Below are 16,134 nucleotides of genomic sequence, written 5' to 3' on the forward strand. Positions count from 1 at the left end.
TACTTAATGTGGGGAGAGTCCTCGAGTGTATAAAGGTGTATACCAGTGTACATTCAGTGTGTACAGGAACTGAATTCAGCTCAATCCCAAAGCAAGCAGCTGTGTCCTGGTCTCATTAAATGATAAAGCTGGCTTTTTACTCCCAGGGTAGACCTGATTATTGGTCATCTGTAGCCTCTTGTGCCCACACAATTCATTTCTAGAGAATTCTATGTGCTCCTAGGTATGTCCTCATCTCGGGTACTTCTTGAACCAAAAAGAATTTTCTCGTTGAAGTCTCTTTACTCAATATATACTCAGTTTCAGGGCTGGAGGTATAGTTCAGAGTAGAGTGTTTGCCTATCTTGCTCAAGTGCCTGCCTTGTTCAGTTCTCAGTATTCCAAAACAAATAGCCACTAGTTCCCAAAGTAGACAGATCTTTGGACATAGTTTAGCAAGTCGCTCTCCTGGGTGTGAGTACAGGCTTCCTTTAGAGATGGGGATACACAAAAATTAGATGTTTTATTTTTAGTAAATTTGCTGTTGGAGCAGAACTTTCATGACTGGTAATAGAACCCAGACAGGCTTTGCAAACTATGCCACTTTTTTTCTGTGTATTTTTTTTCCCTTTTTTGCTCCATGATGTTCACTGTTTAAAGAAAAAAAAAGCTTCTTTTGATAGGACATGTCAAGATAATATCACACCTGTCAGCACATCTAGACAGAATTATACTATTATGCCTTGACTGCATAATACCATTTATTAAGGACTATGATCTCTTTTTATGAGCTGTCACTTAATAAGAAGGTGTGATTTGACTCTGTTTTTAAACAAAGATGCCACAAGGCAAAGTAGTTAGATAAATCACCCAATGTTACTCTGTCACTGATCACTGAACCCAGCCAATCTAAATCCAAAGATACATTGTTTTTTAAATGGTTTTTTAAGATAGGGTCCCTCTCTACAGTTTAGGCTGGCCTTGAACTCACAGTATAGTCTAGACTGGCCTCAAACTCTCAGTGATCCTCCTGCCTCAACCTCCTGAATGCTGGAATTACAAGTGTGTGCCACCACACCTGGCCAAAGTTACATGCTTAGGGGCTGGGGATTTAGCTCAGCGGCATAAGCGCCTGCCCTGCAAGCAGGCAGTCGTGAGTTCAATCCCTGGTACTGATAAAAATGAAAAAGACAAAAAAAACCCCAAAAAGTTACATGCTTAACTCTCCATGAAGGTAGGCTGACGGGCTAGCCTTGGCAGGAGCTGGTTCTTCACTAACATATTTACAACTCTCTAATTCCCTTTTTTTCTAATTTCCTTTTAATGTATTGTGAATTTGTCTTATGTTCAATGAACCACTTGCCAGTCCAACTATTTAAACACAGAGTAACCAAATATTGCATATTCTTTCATTAAGATTTATAATAGAACAGGAAATATAAAAATTCAATTGTATCAAATTTATTTAATACGAAAACTGAAATGAAACTTGCCCAAGCAATGCTCCAGATAGTACATAACTAAATGTGCTGCCACGTGACATTCAGGGTAAACCACTCCATAGTTAAAAAGGCACAGCTGAAGAATCTCGGAGAGATTGTATTAGGACTAAACTCCTAAAGAGTATTTGTTCTTGATAGTTCCATAGAGTCACCAGGAGAAGGACTTGGACCTTGACCTCATTTCATTTCACCTGAGTCAAACCCAGGATAAATTTTTACTCTGTAACTCTAAAGAAGAAATCTTACGTACAGCTCTCCCTGTGTGTTTGTGCTATTTTCCATTAAAGTGATAATCGGCACAAGTCTTGCATTATAAAATCTCAGCTCTAGTGCTTGAATTAGTAGATGATCAGCAAGGTGCCCTCCAGTCCTTGTCAGTCTCGGGGACAAAGATCACTCAGAGTTCATCCTGAAAAGCATCTAAATTTAGAGATTTGCTGCTGGAGCAGAACTTTCATGCACCGGTAATAGAACCCAGGCAGGCTTTGCAAACTATGCCAGGCATGCGCCTGCTGTGCCGTCACTAGCAGGGTCAAGAGGCTCGGTCCCTGTGCACTGGTGACCCAGGAAGCTCACTGTGTTCTAGGTCAGTCACAGAGGAAGCAATCCGGAGCTCAAAACAAATACATAATATTTTTTTTAATTTTAAAAATATTTCAATAGTGTATATATGTACATAGAAGTGGGTTTTTTTTTAAATGTCAAAAATTATAGAAAAAAACCCCACAGGTCTTCTCAACTACTAGCTCCCTGTCCCCAAGGCTTGAGCTCAGTTTTGTGGCCTCTGAATGCAGATATTTATGAGCAGAGACAGAGTGCTTTCCTATACCCCTGCTCAATCTCTCCATACAGTCAGAACCCTGGTTGATATCCAGAGGGAGAGCTTTGGTACAGAGCTAGTGATACAGCTCAGTGGCATAAGCATCTGCCTGGCAAGCACAAGCTTGTAAGTTTAATTCCTGGTGCTCCCCCCAAAAAGGAAATGCGACTGTCTAAATCACTTCATTTCTGCAGGCTTGCTTTTCAAATCTATGGGACTGACATTTTATATCCTTTCCTCATCATGCTTTCCTTTTTTCACTCCTCTTGTGCTTGAAGGATAAGATAGGATTGACGAAAGAGAGGCTAATAACAATTTTTCTTCTATGAGGCAGGTATTTTGTTTAGTTTTGCTTTGCTTCTTGCTTTGCAGTACTGGGAACTAAACTCAGGCCCTTTACACTGAGCTTCAGCCCCAGTGCACTTTTTAAATGTTGTTGTTATTTTTAAGATCGTGTCTCCCTCAATCACTAAACTGCTTGGACTGGGCTTAAATTTACAATCCTACTGTCTTAGCCTTCCAGGCCTGTGCCACCAGGCCCTGCAAAGGCAGACATTTTTATCTCTATTTTATAGATTAGATAACTGAGGTCAATAAAAATTAAGTCATTTACTCAAAGATACATAGAACTACTAGGAACCAAAGCTAGACTGGAACATAAAGCCTCACTGAAGCACTGAGACGCTAAGTCTTTATTGGCAGATGGAGACCAGACTCCTGAAGTGCTGAGCTTACTGAAGGGAGGGGACAAAGAGGCAGTACAAATTAGGGTGATCCCTGGACTAGCAGTAAGCAGAAACTGCTAGATCTGCACTAGAGCTCTGGGGAAGTTGCATTGTTCTAAATGGATGTCCCAAACAGACGGCAGCTCATATACTGAACTCAAAATTCTCTGACTGGAGATTGACACGGTACCCTTAACAGACTCGATTTCTTAAGAAGCTGAGAAGCGCTTGGGGATTTAGCTCAGTGGAATAAGTGCCTGCTTGGCAAGCGAGAGGTTGTAAGTTCAATCCCCAGAACCAAAAAGAAGAAGCTGAGAGGGCCTTTCAAGAACAGGAAAAGAAGGTCAGCTGCGGATGTTCTTGGAAGGTCCAGCCCCTTCCCTGGGCCTACTATGGGTTCCTAGGAGGGCTGCTCATCAGTCGGGGGATTGTGGGAAGATAAAAATCCCCAAAAATTGCAGCCATGTGGAGCAAGAGCAACCTCAGCTGGAATCCATTCCTCTTAAATGTCACAGACTGGAGTTCCCTGGAAGCCAGAAACTGGGGATGAAGCCGAAGCCCACTGAGAGTGACTGCAGCAGGAATTCTATATGGACTCGGTGGGGACGACTGCTGAGCAGAGCGGAGAGTGGGAACCTAGAGTGTGACCAGAGGCCACACATACCCCGCACACTCAGAGCTGGCATCATAGTGTCTCTGCCTCCTGGGGTTGGAACACAAGGCTCGTGTAGATGACAGATCACCCTTGTCGTGGCTCCTCTATCCTATTAATTGCTTCCAGGAGATATGACAAGTACCAAAAACGAGTTCTGAATAAAGAAAGTTGTCTGAAAAGATTACCTAGTGAGTCAGACAGCAATCAGCACAGACAAGTTCTAACTTGTACAATGAGTGCCAAACGAAAGACCAAAGTTGGGCAAAATTTCCTCCTCAAAATGCATCAATTATGGGGTCGGGGATATAGCTCAATGGCATAAGCACCTGCCTGCCAAGTGCAAAGTCCTGAATTTGATTCCCAGTGCAAACACACACACACACACACACACAAAGAGTACCAAATTCACAGGGTTTCAAAGTAGTCAAGTACCAAGTCATGACAGTATTTGTATCTAGGGTGGGAGGCTTGCTCACAAAATCTCGAAGCCACCAAGAGTCGGCCTTCTAACACCTCACCTCTGTACTGCAAACCTGTGAAGGCCAATTCCAGAAAACACCACCCCCAAAAGATGGAAGGGTAATTTCCTGCTTCCGTTGTGAGCAAGAGTTGGGGGGAGCTCATCCTCCTGGTGGTAGATTTTTCTCTTTTCCCATCAAAATGGAAATTTGCAGCTGTATCTTTCCCTGTAGAAATCTAACGCTGATACAGGTATGTCTGATGTCAAGCTTTGCCTGGCCTAGCGGGGCTCATGACCTGTGGTGAGGCTAGAGTAACAGTGGATCCCACAGGGATAACTCAGACTTTTCCTGATATTAACAGCCAGGGAGAACCAGAGCGGGGAGGTGATTTAGATCTCTCCTTCCTGGAGAAGTGAGGGCACCAACAGTTTGGTGCTCCAAGACTGGAGAGGTGCAGGTGGCCTGAGCAAACAGTGCCTTATATTTACCCCTCTCTTAACACACAGGCAGACACTTACACCTCTGTGGAGGACAACAAGTGGGAATGAGCTGGGTAGAGATAATTTGTTACTTATGAGAGTCTCTGTTTTCTGAAGAGCAGAACCTTCTCATTTGAAAGGTGATTATTGTGAAAATACAGATTATGCAAGTGGAGACAGGAGGAAGGGCTTCTCAGGGGAAGGTTGAAGAGACCCCAGGAAGAGAAGAGACCCAAACACATGTACCAGAAGCCCAGAGGAAGAGGGGGAAAAGGAGCTGACAGAAGAGATCATTAGAGAGCTGGGCAATATAAAATGTCAGGTAATCCTGTCTTCGCAAAATCTTCAGTAAAATCTCCTTAACCAATGCTTTTTTTTCTTCCTTTTCCCCCAGTGGTAGGGATTGAACCTGGAGCTTGCACATCTCCATGGACCACTGGGCTACACACACAGGTTCATCAATGCTTTTGCACTGTGGTGGGAAAGGAACTCAAAGTGCTGAGCTTCAGCTCAACAAGGGGCTCCAAGTGCATTCAGGGGTCCACTTCTTCTAGGTGGCCCCAGAGGGTTTTAAATGACACCCAAACTTTTACTGCCTTGCGGGACAGGGGAGACTCTGACCACCGCAAGCTGAGAGGAGGGCAGAGGGGTTTGCAAGTATGTGGTGCAAGAAAGGTGTGGTCCCATTTGATCTGGGGGGAGGGGAGCAGGGATGCCTGATGCTGCCTAAAGGGCCCCACACCCACAACACTCTCAGAGTTGTGTGTGATCTTCCTGCACTTAGTTCCCTGCCTGAAGTGGAACTATGACCTCTTCATTCAAGGGAGTTCCAAAGTAGATTCCGGAAGGTCTGGTGGTGTTTTTTTTTTTTGTCTCTTTGAGACAGGGTCTCGCTATGCAGTTCAGGCTAGCCTTGAGCTCACTTTGTAGCCTAGGTTGGTCTCAAACCCGCAACGATCCTCCTGCCTCAGCCTCCCGAGTGCTGGGATTACAGGCGTGAGCCACCATGCAGCTGTATCCTTCCCTGTAGAAATCGTGTTTTGCTCTTTTATGGTACGTGTTTAGAGACAGGTCTCACTCTGTAGTTGAGACTGGCCTTAAACTCACTACGCAGCCCAGGCTGGTCTAGTACTCTTGGAAATTGTATTGTTCAGCCTCCCAAATGGTAAGCTTGTAGGTGTACACTACCATGCCTGGTTGGTGGGGGCGTTTTGCAATTAATTAAATAAACTTGTTACGCTTTTCTATTATTAAACTGTCTTTTGTTATTAGGAACATGGAAAGGGCCCCTTACGATGCTTGGGAAAAAGTATCACATTTTTCTGCCTCTACAATTTCTGGCACCCAGAGTGAGGCATCATAGGCTGGCAGCAGCACCATCTGTTACAGACACCTTGTTGAATCCAGAAGTTAGAGCCAGAAAATTAAGGATTCTTTGGCCAGGTGGTGGGACATGCCTATTTACAGCACTTGGGAGGCTGAGGCAGGAGGATCACTGGAAGGCTGAGGCCAGCCTAGTCTATACAGTAATCTAAAGGCCAACCTGAACTACATAACAAGATCCTGTTTCAAAAACCAAAAAAAGAAAGAAATCTTACATCGGGCTCTCAAATCTTTGCCTGTGGGATCTGGTCAAGCCAGAGTTTTATTTTAGGACTACCCAGGAACCCTGAGGGGGTTGAGGAAATTTATCCTTCTCTACAGTAGATACCCAATAAGTAGCGGGCATTTTCATTTTTAATAATTTGAATAAGAGACCTAGAAAAGGAGGGAGAGAGAGAGGATACAACTTCCATATTATTTCCTGATCACTGGAACACATCCTCTTATTTACCAGATTATATTCATGAAGTATAGAAATGAATTATAATTTTATTATCAAAAACCAGTTAATTAGCCAGGCTCGTTGGCACATGTCTGTAATCCTAGCATTTCTGGAGTCTGAGGCTGAAGGATTATTGCAAGTTCAAGACCAGCCTAGGCTACAAAGTGAACTGAAGGTCTGCCTGAACTGCACAGGAAGACTGTCTCTCAAAAAACAAAACAAAACAAAAAAAAACCCTGGTAATTTTATTTATAGAGACAAAATGATAAAACTAACGCCCTTTGGGTAGTTGATCTGCCTTGGAAAATTGATTTGCAATATTTTGGTTCAACTTACATGTCTGCTTAAAATTATAAAGTCACTTACAAAGAAAGGAAGTTTCTCTTAAGTCTTTCCTTCAGGCTCTCAGACTTCCCAATTGGCCAGGAAATGCTCAAATAAAGACATTTCCAGCCTTCTTTCCAAGCTCTTTGGTTCTGAGAAGTTCTAGTCATGTGTCTGTGCCTAAGGTCTTGGAGAGGACTTTGAGGGAAATAAGCCTACTACGCACGTTTCTCACTAGGTTCCTTGTACAAACTGCATTTCCGTAACACGGCTCTGCCAACACAATCTCTGCCGTCAGCACGCTTTGAAACTACAATTCCCGGAGTGACCCGCACGGGGCCGCCCTCCGGATTGGCCAAAGCTGGGTGACGCTCAGTGTTTTGGCCGGGACGGTCACATGTTTCCTTTGTTGTGAGCTGGGGCCGGGACTGCTGGCTTTCCTGGACGCCGGCGCCCAAGAGTGCTCCGCGCAGTCAGCCGCTTCCAGCCGTCGCCGAGAGGTACCTGGCGGGGTGACAGCTCCGGACTGGACGCAAGGCGAGGACCCGGAGACGAAGGGGCGGCGGGAATCCTCGGAGGCTGCTGCTGGACCCGCAGGACCCTTGTCTGAGGCAGGGGTCACCGGGTCGCACGGTGTGTGTAGGGGGCGTCCCCAGCTTGGCGACGACCCCCGGGGGAGGGCAACCCGCCTCGACACCCGCGCCCGGAACTGCGGCGTGGCCTGCGGGGCGTGGGGTCGCCGGCCGAGGCAGCCCTTGGGGCCACGCTGTCACCCTGGAGGGACGGGACGGGGCTTTGGGCCCGCGGGGCAACCGAGGGGCTTCACATGGCGCTGCAGCTCCTTTTACGTCCGGCAGCGCCCGAGCGCGACGGCCGGAGGTCCGGGCTGCCCGCCCCGCAGCGCCGCGGGCGCCGATGGCCCAGTGGTGGAGCTCTGAAGACACGGCCCGGGGCCGTTAGAGCGATTGCGAAACCCTCTCGGCGCCGTCACCTGACGTCGCCCCCGCCCGCCAGCCTTTTGTTTACCGGCCCGCACCGGGAACCCGGCCTGTGGCGGCCGTCCCTGGAGAGCCGCGGCCGGGCGGGGGTGGGGGGCCGCGGGCGTCTAGCGGCTGAGTCCCCGCCCCTTGCCACTCCTCGCCGCGGCAGCGTTTCACTGTAGTTCCTGTCCTGGGTGCCGGGGTGCAGACCGTTAGCGCGCAGCGCCTGGGCCCTTGCGGCGCTTGTGGGCGGAGCCTACTGTGGAGCTCTGAGTTCTCATTGGCTGATGACCTGTCACTAAGTGGGTCTCCCGGGCCGTATACTTCCCGCCCCCCTGAAGGTGAGCTGGAGGACGCGCGGGAGCGCGCCGGGCTGTGGGGGCCGCAGCGGGTTGAGAGCGGCGCGCGCGCTTCTGCAGCTGCTGAAGCCGGAGCCCGTGTGGGCAGCTCCGGGCTTGCCGGAGACTGCGGCCAGGTCCGCCCTCCGAGGACCGGAAAATCAGCGCCCTGTAACTGCTGTCGCATCGTCTGCCAGGATGGTACGAAGGAAGTTCTGCGGATTGGTTCCAGCCTGTTCTGTAAGAAGGGTTTAGACAGCTAAATATAACGCATAACGCCACATTCGAGGGTGACCGTGGGCCAGTGACTAGTCACAATAGTTTATAATGATTAATCACTTGCTCTTCTTGGCGGCTATAAACCTCTTCTTAGCATTTGCAGTTACGACCATTAAAGTGCACCAGCTGGGTGATTAAAATCACCTGGGGGTTGATCTTTCTTAGGTTTTTAAAGTTAGATTTAAAGGCAGCTGTCTGTTAAGATTGGCATGTTTTCTACTTTAAAAAAAAAAAAAAAGATACTTTGAGTTTACCCTCTAAGGTTTTAAGGATTCTTCTAATCTCCAGCTTAGTTGAGTTGTTTTCCTTGTTTGGGGGATCTGGTTCACACACTTCTGTGTATTAATCTTCTAGGTAATTCAACGATTTGAGAAGTAAAGTGCAGATGTGTTTAAAAATTGTAAATTAAGATGATGGTTATAAAATTTGGAAGGCAAGTCATTTTTATGCATAATGTATAGTCAGAGTGGTTTTTCTAGTCTTTTGGCTTAATAGGGTACTTGGGTTTAATCAGATTTTCTTTTCTTTGAATCTGTACCAATTCACCAAGACGCAGTATGTTTTTTAAGAGGAAGATAGAGTTCGTCTAGGTGAAACAAATTAAATGTGAGCAGTTTTCATTGGTTAGACATTCTTAGCCTATTTTTAAAATTCAGCTAGAGATGACAGCTCAAGAATGTACAACTGTTGTGATTCGAACTGCCGCATAGCTAGTGCGCTGAGAGTTTTTAATACAGCTATATAAGCATAAATGCAACTGTCTGACCTTTAAAAATAAACCGCCCCGTGATAAAGACTTGTTTACTCAAAGTCCGTGTCTTAGTCTCTAAACAGGAAGAAGGAATAATATTGTGAATTATGGCTATCAGCTTCATCTTAAACTTTCTTGGCTTCTGTCCAAGTTGTTAAACCTTAATGTTTTTTCAATACACTTTTTTTTTAAACTTCCTTGTTTTTCTGCCACTTCACTAAAACCCAAAGGTCAAGCCTTTGCGAAATAAATATTAGCTATATATAGCAAATAACTGACTGCAGGATTTTTTAAAATACACTTTCCTGTAACCTAGAAATAGAAATTTGGGGCTTTTTAAATAAATAGGGGCTATATAATGAAAAATATAGATACAGTATTCTCACAAGTACACATATGAAGTAAGTTTTTATGATTTTCTGTTATGACTGAAATAAGTGTGTGTGGCCACTTAGCACTTCATATTTTTTCACTTTTTTATTAGTACATCTTTGCAGTACATGATGTTTACATTCATCTTAGGGGTGGGTACATGTACTTAACATACTTAGAGTCTTTTTGTTCCCCTTTCTGCCTTCCCTTCACCTGACTCTAGAAACCCTTTCTCCCAGTTTCATTATTATTTTTTGGTTCATGTCTGACATGCAATGATTACATTGGTTGGCACATGTACATGACACATCTTAAATCTTCTCCATCCGCCTCTCCCACACCTTTACCCATTTCCTATTTGCAGAAGCTCTGTCTCCTTGTTTCCTTATGTCTTTTATTTTGCTCTTTATTTGTGCTTTGAATTTCTCATAGACAAACCATGTGGTATTTGGGGTTATGTGTCTAATATATTTCACCTACCATTCTGTTTCCAAGGTGCATCCATTTTCCTATAAAAGTCTCAAATCCATCCTTTATAACCAAGTAGTATTCCATCATGTATACATATCACATTTTTTATCTGGTTATTTGTTGATAGACATATAGGCTGCTTCCAAGATTTGTTTATTATGAGCTGTGCTGCTATAAACATTGGCATGCATGTGTTGCTGTGATACGTCTTTAACTCTTTCAGAAAGATGCCTAGGAAACAAATAGCTGAGTCAAATGAAATTGAGTTTTTAGTTCTTTGAGAAATCTCTATACAGATTTCCATAGGAGGGTTCCTTTTTCACCACAGCCTTGCCAGCATTTAAAACTCCTTTTTTGCCAGGTGTGGTAGCACACACCTATAAGGAGGCTGAGGCAGGAGGCTCCATGAGTTCAAAGCCAGCCTGGGCTACATAGTGAGACCCTGTCTCAAAAAAAAAAAAAAAACCCAAAACCAAAAGTCCTTTCTATTATGAAAACCACAATAAGCCATTTCAGTGCCATGTTCAGTGCCAGTACTCCAAGGCTGAGACAGGAGGATCATTAGAGCCAGGTGTTGGAGCCCAACTTGGGCAACATAGACCCTGTGTCCAAATAAGAAAAAAGAAAGAATACCACAATGACTGCTTTTTATAATTGAAAAATTTATCTTTGCCTAAATTCATCATCTAGTGAACATAGTTTTTCAGCATTTGGAAGTCTGTTTTTGTTCTTTGAGACAGGATCTCAAATTGGTCTCAAAATCCTCCTACCTCAACTTCCCAAGTGCTGGGATTACAGGTGTGCACCACCATTCCCCGTTGGTAATCTCACAGAATACTAAAACTGATGTCTTTAAAAAATAATTAGGTTTAGGCCAGGTGTGGTATTGCACACCTGCAATTCTGGCATTTGGGAGGCTGAGGCAGAAGGATTACCTCAGGTTCTAGGCTAACCTGGGTTACATAGTGAGTTCAAGGCCCATCAGAACTACATAGCAAGACCCAAAATGGTAGGGTTTACTCTTGGGTAAGGTTTCTAAAAGTTGATTCTGTAATTTTTTTTCCTTTTGGTACCAGGGATCAAACTCACGACCTCATACTTGCCAGGTAGGCACTTAAGCCAATGCACTACATTCCCCAGCCTGATTCCATAATTTATGCTACAAGGAAGGTGAATAAAAATACACTTTAAAATGCTTTTACACATAAGTTATTTAGAATACTTGCTATCAAACTTGTTCATGTGACAGAGCACCTGGTGGTGTCCTTGCAGATAATTCTAACAGAAAAACAAAAACAATTTTGTGAACAGAAAACATGTCACAAATCTATAGATTTTTCAATTTATGCATTAAGCACCTAAAAGAAACTAAAGACAAAAAAAAAGATAAAGGCTAATGACATTGTTTACATGTCAAATTTAATGAGAAGCATAAGTAGGCAAAACAGGGCAGTATGATGTTCAATGACTGATTTTTTTTTTTCTTTTTAGGAGTCTAAAAATACCAATAATTGAAAGTTTTATAGCAAGGGAGAAAAACACTGGAAATATTTGATTTTTTCTATGATTTAGGAGAAGATAGTATTATTTTTTAGTTACAGAAGTGTATTATCTAGTCTGACATATTAAAATCTAAATTTATGCACCCCCTTGTATTTCTGTTTCTCTCACCAAAGTCCAATAGGTATATCACTCATCTGATGTTCTAGTTGATCAGAGTAATTGTTACTTATTATATTTCTAGCCAAATAACATAACGAGAGGTTTTAGTTGGTTTTGGATCTCTTCTGGTAGTTAAATATGATCTTGGTGATACTGGATGATTAAGGAATTGGATTAAGGATTGGAATTCATGCGTGGTGAAGCACACCTGTAATCCCAGCACGTAGGAGGCTGAGGCAGGATTGCTGAGAGTTTGAGGCTAGCCTGGGATACAAGGTGTGTTCAGGGCCTGCCTGAACTGCAGAGTGAAACTTTGTCTTAAAAGAGACAAAAAAAAAAAAAAAAAAAAAAGAATTGGAGATGTTGAGGGTTTAGCTCAGTGGTAGAGCATGAGCTTAGCATGCACAAGGCCTTGGGTTTGATCTGCAGCACCATGCGCATGCAAGAGATTGGAAATGTTGAAAATAGCTTGAAGAGTAGAATTTATTTATTTATTTATTTATTTTTGCATTTTTATCTTTTTGAGCAGCGTCTCACTATGTAGTTCAGGCTGTCCTTGAACTCACTTTGTAGCCTCGGCTGACCTCAAACTTGCAATGATCCTCCTGCCTCAGCCTCCTGAGTGCTGGGATTACAGGCCAGGCATACCACATCTGGCTTGGACTTTAAATATAGTCTTTGCAAAAGTTAGTTTAAGGATCAGTTCTCCAGAACAATGCTTTATTTTGTGAATTTAACAGTGCAAATTTGTAATTTTTTAAAAAGGCTCATCAGAGGCTGGGGAGTGTGGCTCAGTTGTAGAGCACTTGCTTAGTGTGAGTGAGGCCGTGGGTATGATCCTTAGCACGAAAAGTACAAAAGAAAAATGGTTCTCAGATAATTAAAGCAACATTTGTGACAGTAAAAATATCTAAAATTTATAAAACCTGCTTGGTTTTTTGTCATACTTTTTTCAATACATTTCGCTGTTTATTTTAAAATAATTTACTATGTTGCAATTATTTGCCGGTTTTTCCTCTTTTAAGTTACCATGTATCTTTAAAGATAAATCTCTTGGTTAATATTCTTGTTTTAACCTTTCTTCTTGTTTTAACCTTTCTTCTTGTTTCCTCTGGGTTCTTCATCCTTGGTTACATTTGAGAAGGAGTATTATAGAGCATGGCTAGTGGTGATGCACTGTTTTTGCATTTTTTGTCACCACAGATTGCAGAGGCCTTGTTAGTTGGGGTGCTGTTGGTTTCCTGTGTTTTCTGGTATAGTACTTAGTCCTTAAAATCCTTCATTAGTCCACATTACCTTTAACAATGATAGTAATCTCTTTTATAGGCTTCCTTTATTCTAAAGGAAAAAGAAGCTTGTGGCAGTACGGCTGCTCTGTATGTAGGTCAGTTGTTACTATGCATCTTCTCCAGAGTCTGTACGACTTCTTCAGTCCCTTGCCCTTACTATACTAGGTTGGTAAGTATTACCTAGAAGTTCTGCAGAAAATACCCAGGTGAATTGCCTTGCCCTTTCTACTCTATAAGGTATAATACTAAGCCAAATGAATAATTAGAGGCTCTATTCTAGTTTTCTTCTGGAAGAATGCTGAGAATTTGAATCTGCTTTGCTATCTTGGAATTCTTGTTCTAGTCCTACCCCTCCAAAGTCTAAATTTTAATCCAAATCCAGTATTTGCAACTGTAATGTGAGACACAGACTAGGCTCCCTACAAATATTTTTTGAATTGACCCAAATCCTTCCAATGACTTGGATCTTGTTATTTGTTGAGAAAAATACTGCCTTAGCCCAGAACAAATAGTCCCCTCATCTAGCCAAATTACAGTATTCTTTATGAACAAATTAGAATGATGTCTGAAAGTAATATCCCTTATCAGCACAGTATGGGTATAGAGATGTGTTCGCATGTATATTAAATATCAGTTGTAGTTTATTTTTTATTTTGGAAGTAACTTTTGAATTTGTTAAAGTTATTTAGAATTTGAGTTCTATTTATAGATTTCTGGGCCAGAAATCAAAACTGCTTGTATTTAAATACTATTGCTAGTCTATGCACAGTTTAAACATCTGGTATTTTTTCTTAAGCATTCTTATCTTTCCCTTTCACAAAAAGAAAGAGGAACAAAAAAGGAAAAGAATTGTTCTGTATTAGTTGGGCTTCTATAGGCAGTAAGTCTATAATGTTCAATAAAGTAGAAGGCATATTTGTGTATTAGAAAAAAATAATTTCATTAACTCATGATATATGGAAAAATTTAGATAACTAAGAATTTAAAACCTGGAATTTTCTGAATTCTTAATATTTACTTACGTTGATTCTATAAGTTGTACAACACATAGTAACTAAATTATTTATGGTAATCTTGATAGACTATGAATTATCTAATAAACAAAATTTAATTAAATACCAATTTCCAGACATTTCTTCAAATATCCAAAGTGGAGTTATCATAGAATATGTATTTTTCCTAATCTCAGTGCCATATTAAGCTTGGTGTTGCCATGAATATTTTACTCATTTTTCATTTAAGAAGTCTTATGGGGAGGGGGACTTACTGCAGCCAGGCACGGTGGCAGATGCCTATAATCCCAGCACTCCGGAATCTGAGGCAAAAAGATCACTGTGAATTTGAGGACAGTGTGGGCTACAAAGAGAATTAAAGGCCAGTCTGAACTGCAGAATGAGACCCTATGTCAAAAAGACCAAAAAAACATCTTATTGCAGGGTAAAATACTCGAGTTGATTTAAAAAACTACTTTATATATAAAAAGACATAAAATTACAAAGTTATTAATTTGCTTTCAGTGTTATTGACTTTCTACACAAACATGAACTTTCATTCAGAAATTGGAATTCACTATGAACTTTTACAGCATATTAGTAAATAATGCCAAATGTGTATAAATTGATTAGTGTCCAATTTATATGTTGTTGTTATTTATTTTAGGTGTGGACATTTAAACAACACAAATACTCCAGTGGGAGCTTTGATCAAGCAAATGCTAAAAAGGTATACTCCTAATACTTATAAATTGTGTAAACGTTGTTAGAAAGTGTAAATTTTTTGTACTTTAACCACAGATAACTTACACCAGAGTGACAAGGAACTGTTCTGTCTGTAAGATCATAAAGAAGCTGGGCATGGTCATGTGCCTGTATCCCCCAGTGCTAAAATACTTTCATATATGATCTCCTGCTTGTCTATTTGAGCCAAAGAGAAATTTAGTTCTTAAGATATGATACTTCATTTTGTATTCTGAACACATTTTCAATTAAACACTGAGAAAATGCAATGTATGAAAACAGAGACAATAGTATTTTATTGTTAACACCACTAATTATTTCTCTAGTCAAAGTTACAGTTGCTTGTATGAATTTTTTGAATCTGAAATGCAAGAAGAATTTAAATTAGATAAGCTGAATTTAAAAATAAGTTCATAAAAGAAAAAGTAAATTCTCAATTTGAGAAACTGACTTTGTGACTAATCCTATCATAATGTAAAACTAGTAAAGCAAAGAGTCAAATATAAGTTATACACCAGGTCACCGCAGTTTGTCATAATCGAATTATTCCCTCTTTATTACTTGTGATTTCACATACTTAAGTTTTTTTAACAGCAAAAAAATTGACATCTAGATAGCATCAGTGATCTGTCTTGCTATGGAGAATAGATTTCTGTATATAGAAATGTAACTGAAATAATTTCAAATTAAAACCACATTTGGGGGCTGGGGATTTAGCTCAGTGGCATAAGCGCCTGCCTTGCAAGCAGGCAGTCGTGAGTTCAATCCCCGGTACCGATAAAAAAGGAAAAAGACAAAAAAAAAAAAAACAAAAAAAAACCACATTTGATACGATGTATGCTACTGCCTACATAGACATGGAACCTGGAATTCAGAAGTGATTGTGTGCACTCTAAGTAGGTTTTTAAATGTTAACCCATGCTTATCTGCATGTGTATATGAACATATACATACAAGCGTGGACTGCCACAGCCTGTGGAGGCCTGCAGTGTGGCACACATGAAGTCTCTGCGTAATCAGGGAGTAACTGCATGTAAAACTCTAAGGCTGTAAGCCAACGTTTTTGCTAACTGTAGTACCAACCCTATCAAGTGATTATATAGAGTTCTGTTAGCTGATCCATGTAAAGAGTTCAGAAAGTATGCAGTCGAAAAAAGATTTTTAGTAGTTTTGTTTTTAATGCATACAATAAAGTTTCCAAGGTTGCATCAATCTTCTGACACAAAATTAGTACCGAGGTTTAGCTCCTAATAGTTAATCAAATCTTTCCTGAGAGATAGTCAACAACTTCCTGATTTTTTTTCAGGATTCTTAGAGGAGATCACAGAGCATAATACTTGCAGTCATCTTAGGACTATTTAAATGTCAGCATACTGCCTCTGAATCCCCAGCTTGGGATCTCAGATGAAAATACTGCATTATTTATTTCATTGTTGTCTTTCATCCCTTTTGACTAATACAGTTGCTCAGTTATCTCTGACTTTAC

At 41.5% G+C, this 16,134-nt stretch overlaps 1 protein-coding gene across 4 annotated transcripts in view; it reads left to right on the forward strand.

The window, feature by feature from the left end:
• The first annotated feature begins 7,166 nt into the window (after nt 1–7,166).
• Nucleotides 7,167–16,134, forward strand: part of Klhl24 (kelch like family member 24) — a 37,291-nt gene continuing 28,323 nt past the window's right edge. The window contains exons 1-2 of one of the 4 annotated variants that reach the window (XM_003477047.5): nt 7,167–7,403; nt 14,572–14,634. The gene's annotated coding sequence lies outside the window, so the exon portion shown is untranslated. Of the gene's footprint in view, nt 7,404–8,152; nt 8,329–14,571; nt 14,635–16,134 lie in introns of those variants that run through there. The other 3 variants (XM_063261119.1, XM_013160187.3, XM_005006857.4) reach the window with 3 other exon arrangements.

Source organism: Cavia porcellus, unplaced genomic scaffold (genome assembly GCF_034190915.1).
Source record: "Cavia porcellus strain 051 isolate PalLab524CR breed Dunkin Hartley unplaced genomic scaffold, mCavPor4.1 scaffold_14, whole genome shotgun sequence".
NCBI lineage: Eukaryota > Metazoa > Chordata > Mammalia > Rodentia > Caviidae > Cavia > Cavia porcellus.